Below are 9,183 nucleotides of genomic sequence, written 5' to 3'. Positions count from 1 at the left end.
CACGTCTTTAATCCCAACATTCGGGAGGCAGAGGTAGGCGGATCTCTGTGAGTTCAAGGCCAGCCTGGTCTCCGTAGTGAATCCAGGACAGCTGGGGCTACAGGGAGACCCTGTCTCAAAAAGACCAAAAAAAAAAAAGAGGTAGTAAAATCAAATCATGATTCTGACTATGCCTTAAAACTCTGCTGCTGACACAAGTGTGTGGAATTAGATATGTGAGAAAATATATTTACAGACAAGTTGAGTAACACTGTGGTATCTTTGCAAGTATCTCTGTGCAAAACAAAAGAAATTGGTGTGCTGTTCTTATTAACCACACCCTCAAAATCTCCAAACTAAGATTATGTGCTTTACTCAAAGAGAACAAAAAGAGACTAGTCACTGAATCAAAAGAACTCTTCTGTAAACTTCCACTTCAAATTCAGAGAGAAACCATTAACTACTGATTTATCCTAAGTCAAAGATTCAGGCTACAGATCCACCAGGGCAGATTCACTGGTTTCTAAGGATGTTTTCACAACAAGTGGCACCATACACCACTTTCTACCAAAGGCAGACCTGCAGGCAGGATTTTCCTATCATGATAAGCGTGATTGTGTATGGAATAATGTCTGGCTAAAGATTTCTAAACACCAGAACAAGTCTAAAATAGACTTTCCAGGTGTTCAGGAGGTTGAAACACTTGCCCGTGTGATACAATCTATTAAAATGCAAATGAGAAAAAGAAATGAAAGCAAAGTATTTCCAGAACAGAGAACTTGATTTTACGATAGCTTCCTATACAACCACAGTATTTTAATAAATTTCCACTCAGAATGTACTTTGAAGCTTGTCACGTCTTTCTTCTAGATATTAAAGGGCTTCTACTTAGAGGAGGGGATTTTCTCAAAGATTAATCCCACTTACCAAGAATGAGAACACTGAATGGAAGATAGCTGACTGCAAGGAAACACAGAGAAAAGATGACTGCTTACACTCTATTTCTGGTGACTTCTAGAAAAGTGTATGCATATACGCAAGTCTTCCTAAAGGTCAACTCTGGAAGTTTCCGCCCAGTTCACAAGTTGAGCTGTAACATACAGACTTTCCCTGATGGGTCAAGAAAAGTGTTTGGGTGAAAGTCAAGACTTTGGTAAAAAAAAAACAAAACCCAATTATGTTGAATTTGCTGTAAGAGCAGTGATTGGGATCTTAAACAAAGAATCATGTACTGTTGTTTCCTAAACTCCTCCACACTCCCACCAGTGTGATTTCAGTTTGAAAACAATTTACCTTGAAGTACTAGGAGAAGAGTTTTTGGAAATTTCATGGTATCAAAGCCAGTCGCTTACGTCACTGATTTTGAAGATGCCATGGCATGCATGAGCTGAGCTCCCATATTTGGGAGTGCATGAGCTGAATGTCTGTGAATCTACAGAACCATTCTACAAGTCCTAAATTTTCAATCCATATCTTTTCTATACAGAATCACAGAATAATGGTGCAAGATGGTTGTTTGTTTTTGTGTTTTTAAACAAATAATTCATTGTCTGTAAAAGTTTGCAAATGCCTCTGAAGAAAGGAATTATTTGAGACAAATAGAAACTGACCATCTAATATCTGACCAAAAAGAAACTCCTTTTTCCCTGTTAGAAACACAAGGACAAGAGAACTAAAGCAACTGGCTTAATGATCATAAAGCTATGTTCCAATGAGAATAAAGCAATTCAAACCTCTCAACCTGTCTCGGATGCCTGCAAATTACAGTTTTAACATGTCTGTTGAGGTTTTAAAATGGATTCAATCCCTCCTTTTTTCTTCTTGAGGCCATGCAGTTTACAAGTCACAACTATGAAGTACCAAATCCCAAACTCACAGAAGGGCTTAAAGTCCTCTTCGATGCACATTGAATCCCCAAAGAAATTTATTAGGTATCTGACAGTTTCATTTCCTCAATTGGGAAACAAATAGAGAAACAAGAACCACACACAGCCACACTTCCAAGCAACCAAAGTTCAGTTTTCTTTCCACAACATCCCATATTGTAAACTAAGCTCACCATAAATAATCTATTACCAGTTGCACTTTTGAAAACAAAATTATCGGAAGAACTCAATTTCAGACAAATGCCCACTATAAGACGAAGGCTCTACTTTTATTCCAGAGTTCCATTTTTCTTTCTAGGTGTGGCTTAGGGACATGTAAATGTGCTCATGAAGCCATCCCTTGTTCTGTGTAGCCAACGTGTATTTACTCATCAACTACAATGTTCCCAATCTTGGGTCTAGGAAATGTGGTAATAAAATAAGAGATAAGCTCTAAGGGGGCAGGGAACACAGCACAAAGCCAACAAAATACATAGGTGGTGCATACATAATGAACTACATCATGATGCAACTATAACTCCAAAGGAAAATGCTTAACCTTACCAAAATCCAGAATTTCAACCCAGTAAGTCTCTGCTGACTTCCACTTAGTATCAAAAACCCATGCTGTAAAGCCAGACATAGTGGTGCATGCCTTTAGTGCCAGTAGAGACAGAGGCAGGTGGATCTCTGTGAGATCGAGGCCAGCCTAGTCTACAAAGCAAGGCCAGCTAAGGCTACAGGGAGATCTTGTCTCAAAAAGCAAAACCAAACAAACAAAAAACCACCTATTCTTTGTATCTGCTAGGCTCTCCATAACATCACTACTTATTCATGCTGAGTTGAACCAGAACTCCAAGTCTATTTTCCCTTGAAATGTTGCACAAAAGCAATGAATTATGTTCTAAAGATACCTGGAGGCATTTCTGACCATTGACCTATTGGTTTCAAATGACAGCACTGAATTACTACTGATCACACCTCTGACAGGCCAAAGCCAAAGAACGGAGTATATGTCTAGCTCTAAGTTACCTGGAGATTTTGACAACAGATTCCACCACTGGAAACCTCAAAGTCAAGGGCAGTAACATAATAGCCATAGATATTAGAGAGAAATGGAGAACTCTGTCTATATTGAGAGGACAGGATTACAAGGCTAATAAAAAAAAACTCAGTAAATACATACAAACTGCAATAAACTGTAACTGTAACTATAATTTTGACATGTACCACAAACATTTGATATAAATGGATAAAAAATTTTATTTTGTGAAATAAAATGTCACAGACTCAATGCTGTAAATATTGACTTTTGCAGATTTTTGTGGCAAAATTAAGGATAATGTTTATAATTAAGAGGATTAAGGATGCAGTATCAAAATATGCACGTGTCACTTAATACATATGCTATTGGGAAATAATAAAACGTGAGTAAACAAAATGCCATCCTTTTACTCTTCTAAAATATAACATGATTACCACATTGAACAAGGTACTAGCTTCCCAAATCTTATCTTTGGAACATTTACTGAAGAGCCATGAACACTGTGTTTCTCTGTTACTAAGCCACCAGTATTTCCACATACAACTTAATATGAGGGGAAACCATGAATAAAGAGCAATCAGAACATTCTAATAGATTTAAAATGTACACTAAAACAGTGTAATATTTACCAGTTGTAAAGTGCTACAATAATCACATTTAGGAGATTACTGACAGAATAACAATAGCACCCAAACAGATGCAAATATGTAACTATTTAAACTTGTAACAAAGGCTTTTACTATGCTATTAGCAGTAAATGAGCAACTCCCATAAAATATCACTTAATATCACCCCTGATAAGAGTTTAAGTACATATAACCATTGTTATGTGAAAAAAACATTATTTTTAATATGTGACAACTCTACAGGATTTAATTACCACACCTACTTCAAACCATTAGCTATTTCATTCAAACCTGAAAAAATAATATTTATATGGCTATTGAGGATCGTTATGATTGATGCAATCTCATGATTGATGCAATCTTTTGTGCGATTCCCTTTCTACTCACTTGCATTTGTTATTAACAAGAAAAAAATGAAAGGGGAAATGTGTGTTTTTGTTTTGCAACAAAGCTTTTCTGATGATGACTAACTTGTTCCTTTGAACAGAAAAGGCCTCTTCAACCAACTAATGGTCATATAAATATGTTCTTTACAATATGCACTAAGCAAGGAAAAGAGAAAGGGGGAAAAGCCCGTAGGCCTCACTCGAGAATTAAAACCAAGCTAGGCAGGATGAGTACACATGAAAGCTGTCAGGAGAGCTGTTATTCTTAGTCTCAATTTCTTACAGCTCATCTGCTCTCAAGGAAGAAAAATCATCGTTTCTTTTAACCATATCCACAACAGATCTCACTTGAAAGAAAACATAGCAAGTAATTTGGCACGAATGGGCATATTACCAATTTTCCAGCACCATTGCTGAATATTTATGTCAGTGACGAATGAGGACGCCGGTGAGATATTTTAACACGAAGCCTTGCCTTGTAAATTGTCTGAATGATGCTGTGTCAAAACAACACCTACCATAAATCAGAGGTTTTAAGACCAGTATTTCTTGTTTAAACACGCTACCTGCTCAGGAGAAGCACTTGTGTGAACAGGCATAGATTAATGTGTGCTAAGCAGAGCCATTTTACCTCCAAACTTATAGAGCTATAATTTAACAGGCCTATTATTGTCAAGGTAATTTTGACAGTGCTGAAATATTATACTTGTTAAAATATGCATTTAGCACTAACTCCAATGGTCATTTGAACTGAATAAACAGACAGGAATCCTGCAATTAGATTTCTTCTCTATTGACAACTTTTTTCTCTTTCTTTTCTGGCAAGGCAAGGTATGTTGACAATTGATTTTATAAATACTATGGCAAGACAGCCTTTTGGATAGTACAAAAAGCTCACTATGCTGCTTTCAATTCTCTTTTCACTTCTCCACGAGTTATTTAGCAACTTACCCTGGATTCCAAGGACTCCCTTTCCAGACTAGAGAAAGAGAACAATAGTTCAAGCAACTGACATCCCTCCTGCCAGCCCCACTTAGATGTGCAGCCTAATTCAGGCTATTTTGTATTTGTGAAGTCATCTACACAGCCCAATTTCCCACTCAGCTGAGCTGGGAATCTTAATCATTACGCAATCTCTAGATTTTTGATTAGGAAGGATATGAGAACTTCTGTCTTAAAATCCAGGGCTACTGTTGACATTCTATCTCAGTGGCCACAGGGCCTTCCACCAAAAGAACTGAAAAAAAAAAATCAACAGAAGTCAGTGTGATTCTTTTTTGCTTTTTCTAGTGTTTTAATTGTGATGTAACTTAATACAGAAATGGTAACCAAAAGTGAGGTTTTTTTTTTTTTACACTGTTGAATGCAGAGATGTACACACACACACACACACACACACACACGCCATTGCAGAAAATATGTTCTGTGAATGAACATACTGGCCATCACCCAAGATTAACTTTGTACCTAATGGAGAAAATAAACAAAATGTCAGCCAGTATCAGTGGCTCCATTTCTTAAAGCCAAATTGACAAATTAAAAGTAGATAAATATTTATGTGGAATCCACTACAGTTAATACAGTCAGCCACGTGTTATGTGACCACAATTGGGCAGGAGAAGACAGGAAAACTAGGTACTCTTCTGGTCCCCAAAGTGAAAGGGGAAGTTGGGGTAACTCTATGGAATAAAAGGTCTCTGCAGATTCAGATGTTGTGGCAGAAAACTTGAGACACAGTGGTCATTTTTCTGCCTGAATCCATATTTCAGAAGGAAAATGGAAGCAAGTCATAGAAGTGTCCAGATCAAATCCTTTAGGAAACTAAAACTACATCCAGCCAAAAGGACAGTGTCTGTCTGTTCCAGAGTCTAGCCTTGAAGGCATGGGACTCCAAATACCTTCTTTGAAATTCGAGGTCTTCTCAAGCAGCATGTAAATATTTCTTTAATGCAGTTTAATGTTTCAATCATAAAAAAAAAAGGCACAATGCTTTGAACATTTCCTATCAACTCTGTCAAGGTAAAAAAGCAAACTAGAAAAGCAGAATTTCCAAGAAAGTGGTAAAATCAAGTCCTGGTTTTGCCCCGCAAGCCCACTGTCCCTCTTGTCTTGCAATTCTGCAGCTCTTGCTGCCCTCTTGTGCCCAATATCAAAAGTAGACTGGCTCCCAGCAAGGAGAACTTGGGTTATGATCACAAGAGAAATCCGTTAACTTCTAAATGACCCACTGCTGACCCAGGATTTATACGACCCGTTTATTAGGATCTGCTTGAACTGAAGTGCTAAGATCGAAATGACAGAGAAGAGACAGATGAAGTGAGAATCAGTAGAAGACTAAAAATGCACTGCTCAACTCAATTCAAATTTGGAGAAACTGTGGGCACTGCTGAAATGTGAGACTCTGCAGCAGACATCACCAAACTACATGGAAGGAAAAGAGGATGGAAGACTGGTGTGAGAAGAAGAAAAGGGAAAGAAAAGAAGAAGAAAAAAGGAAGCTAGCTCTTGGCAATCTAAGCTCATACAATGTTTTGGCTCAAACTATCCTAATTATTAGCTTAAGATTTACTGGGTTATGAAATATGAGTAAACAATAAGGGTGTTGTATAATCACTGACGAACTTCACACACTCATACACGGTTTTGAACAGGAGAGTAACTTTAGGTCCTAAGACTTGAGAGGTGTGACCTTGGTCATCAGCCATGTGGAATGTTCAGTCACAGAAACGTCACCTGTATCTTCCAGGTTTGCCTGGCTTGCCTCTTTAAATCCGGATAAGTGAATTTGGGATGAAGGCACCGCAGTCAGTATTTTAAGCGGCCTCCATGAAAGCCTGAGGTCTCTGGACGAGTACAAAGGTCTCCTTCAGTACCAGTGGGGAGAACATGGGGAGGTCAATCACTCCTGGGGTGGAGAGCAGGTAAAGCCTATAACTGATGAAAAAGATACTTTTGCATTCCAGATTATGGTCCCTGAGAATATTCTGACCCAAGTGGGAATCAGAGAAGGGGTAGAAAGGAACTCGAGCCAGATAACAGGTTCACTATACAGCTGGTAATGAGGGGACTCTACAGGAGCCTGGACTCTACCTCCAGTTTCTAGAGCAATCACCATCTCATGCCTAGCTTACAGGACACTAGCTTAAGAGACACTCTATGCTGGCAAAAATCCTTCTAGCCCCCTTACTTAAGCAAAAGTTGGGAGGATACTGGGATGCTGAGCTCATAGGAAGCTATTACTGACCCTAGGAGCTCTGAAGAGCTGGATCTGAAAAACCACATATTCGAATTTAAAAGAAAAATAAAAGATCTGTTTCCTATGGTGTTACATTGCTTAGAGAACATGAGGAGGTATGACATGATGGCGATGCTTCTACACATGCCACATACTTACGAAACTATGTATATTGTGTATATATAATATATATATAACCATTACAATGCACAAATAATTAAGTGTGCAAACTCTTGGGCATAATTCATAGCTTTGATGACTCCACTGTTGTATGATAAAATGTGTGATAGTTTTGTTCAAGTGAAGAGTTAAACCTAAATATTAAATTAATTAATTTATTTTAAATATACCACTAAAAAAGTAAATAATAAGCCAAGCATGACTGTGCATGCCTTGGAAAGCAGAGGGAAAGCAGAGGCAGGCAGATCTCTGTGAGATTGATGCCAGCCTGGTCTACATGAAGAGTTCCAGGCCAGCTGGGGCTACAGGGAGAACCTGTCGCAAAAAAAGTAAACAATTTGTGTTTACATTTGGGGCAAACAAGGCCTATCATTGGGGTGTTAACTTGGGCCCCATTTTCACTGAACAGAGAAAGTCCTGCTTACAGGCACAGGAGGGACAGGCAAGACAAATGCTCCTGACTTGCTGTAAGTGACCCAAGATTTAGATTGGGCCCTAAATCCCTGACTAAAGAGATATATTGGCACTAAATAGGTAAATTGGGTCTTGAACATGAAGAGCCTGGTTAGTGAGAGTCGGGCACATTCAGAGACTCACAAGAGAACACAGTCCTGTTGGATGCTCCAAATGTGTGAGCTTAACTGGCAAAGCACAGCAACTCTATAGCCCCCGTGGTACAGAAGTCCCCTGGTCACCTAACTGCAGCTGTAGCCAGACTTAATGTGGCATCTATGGTTCATTCTTCTTTGTACTCCACCCAGTGCCCAGACCAGACAATATCTGTGGAATGCATCTGGATATGAGGCAGTCTTATTTAATCCTCACAACAGTCCTGTGAAATAGGAAGGGCTGGTATTTCCATCCCACGGGTAAGGAAACTGAGGTTCAGAGCCACTGTGCCTGTCGCTAATATTCACTGAGTACTAATGGTAGGGCTGGACACTACTCAAGTACTGGCAATGTATTCACTTGCTTAAATCACACAGTATTTCAATAAGACAGGTGTGAATAGTACCCTCATTCCACACAAAAGAAGGCCAAGGGACAGAGAAATTAGGTAACTGGCATACGAGTATCACCAGCTACTCCCACTAGTAACTAGTGCCAGGATGGAACCTAGGCCACTGGCATCAGAATCCCTATTTTTAACCAAAATATCCTGCTTTGAAAATTACCCATCTTATACTATCTACATGCTTTGGCCTTGGTCCAGCAGCTATTTAATGGACAGCAATAGCTGCCCATGCTGCCTCCTAGCCACCATCCTCCTCTAGAAGTCTCATCAATTATCATCTGCATAAACAAAGTTGCCTCAGCCCTCACCACCAAGCCCAGCTGACCAGGGACAGGTCTGTTCTGATGACTAGCTCTTCCCAGAACTCAGCCTAAGGAGGCACCTGCAGAAGCCAGGTGAATCAGAGGGCCATAGGTGGGGCCTCTACCACCAGGAACCCATCAGGTCCATTCACGGGGAGACACTACATACATACCATCTCTTCGGTACAAAGCCGCTGCTGTACAACCAAAGTCTGCTTTCAAGCCACAGAGTTAATACAGACAGGCAATGGTAAAACAACAATGAATGACAAAAAAAAAAAAGCTTCTTTTTTTAGTATAGCATTAAAGCAGATGTGGTGGTACACACCTATAATCTCAGCACTCAGGTCAACCTCCCAGTCAGGTCATCATAGTTCAAGAGGTCGTTGGGCATCGTGGCGCACGCCTTTAATCTGAGCACTTGGGAGGCAGAGGCAGGTGGATCTCTGTGAGTTCAAGGCCAGCCTGGTCTACATAATGAATTCCAGGCCAGCTGGGGCTACAGGGAGACCTTGTCTCAGAAAGACCAAAAAAAGAAAGAAAAACACAC

At 39.6% G+C, this 9,183-nt stretch overlaps 1 protein-coding gene across 1 annotated transcript in view; it reads right to left on the bottom strand.

Annotated features, from left to right (window-relative positions):
• Positions 1 to 9,183, bottom strand: part of LOC103736833 (multidrug resistance-associated protein 4) — a gene marked incomplete at its 5' end in the record, with an annotated part of 179,677 nt that overhangs the window by 123,293 nt on the left and 47,201 nt on the right.

Source organism: Nannospalax galili, unplaced genomic scaffold, assembly GCF_000622305.1.
Source record: "Nannospalax galili isolate Female #2095 unplaced genomic scaffold, S.galili_v1.0 scaffold531, whole genome shotgun sequence".
Taxonomy (NCBI): domain Eukaryota; kingdom Metazoa; phylum Chordata; class Mammalia; order Rodentia; family Spalacidae; genus Nannospalax; species Nannospalax galili.
The sequence above is the reverse complement of the archived record's forward strand: the minus strand, read 5'-3'. Positions and strand labels throughout refer to the sequence as shown.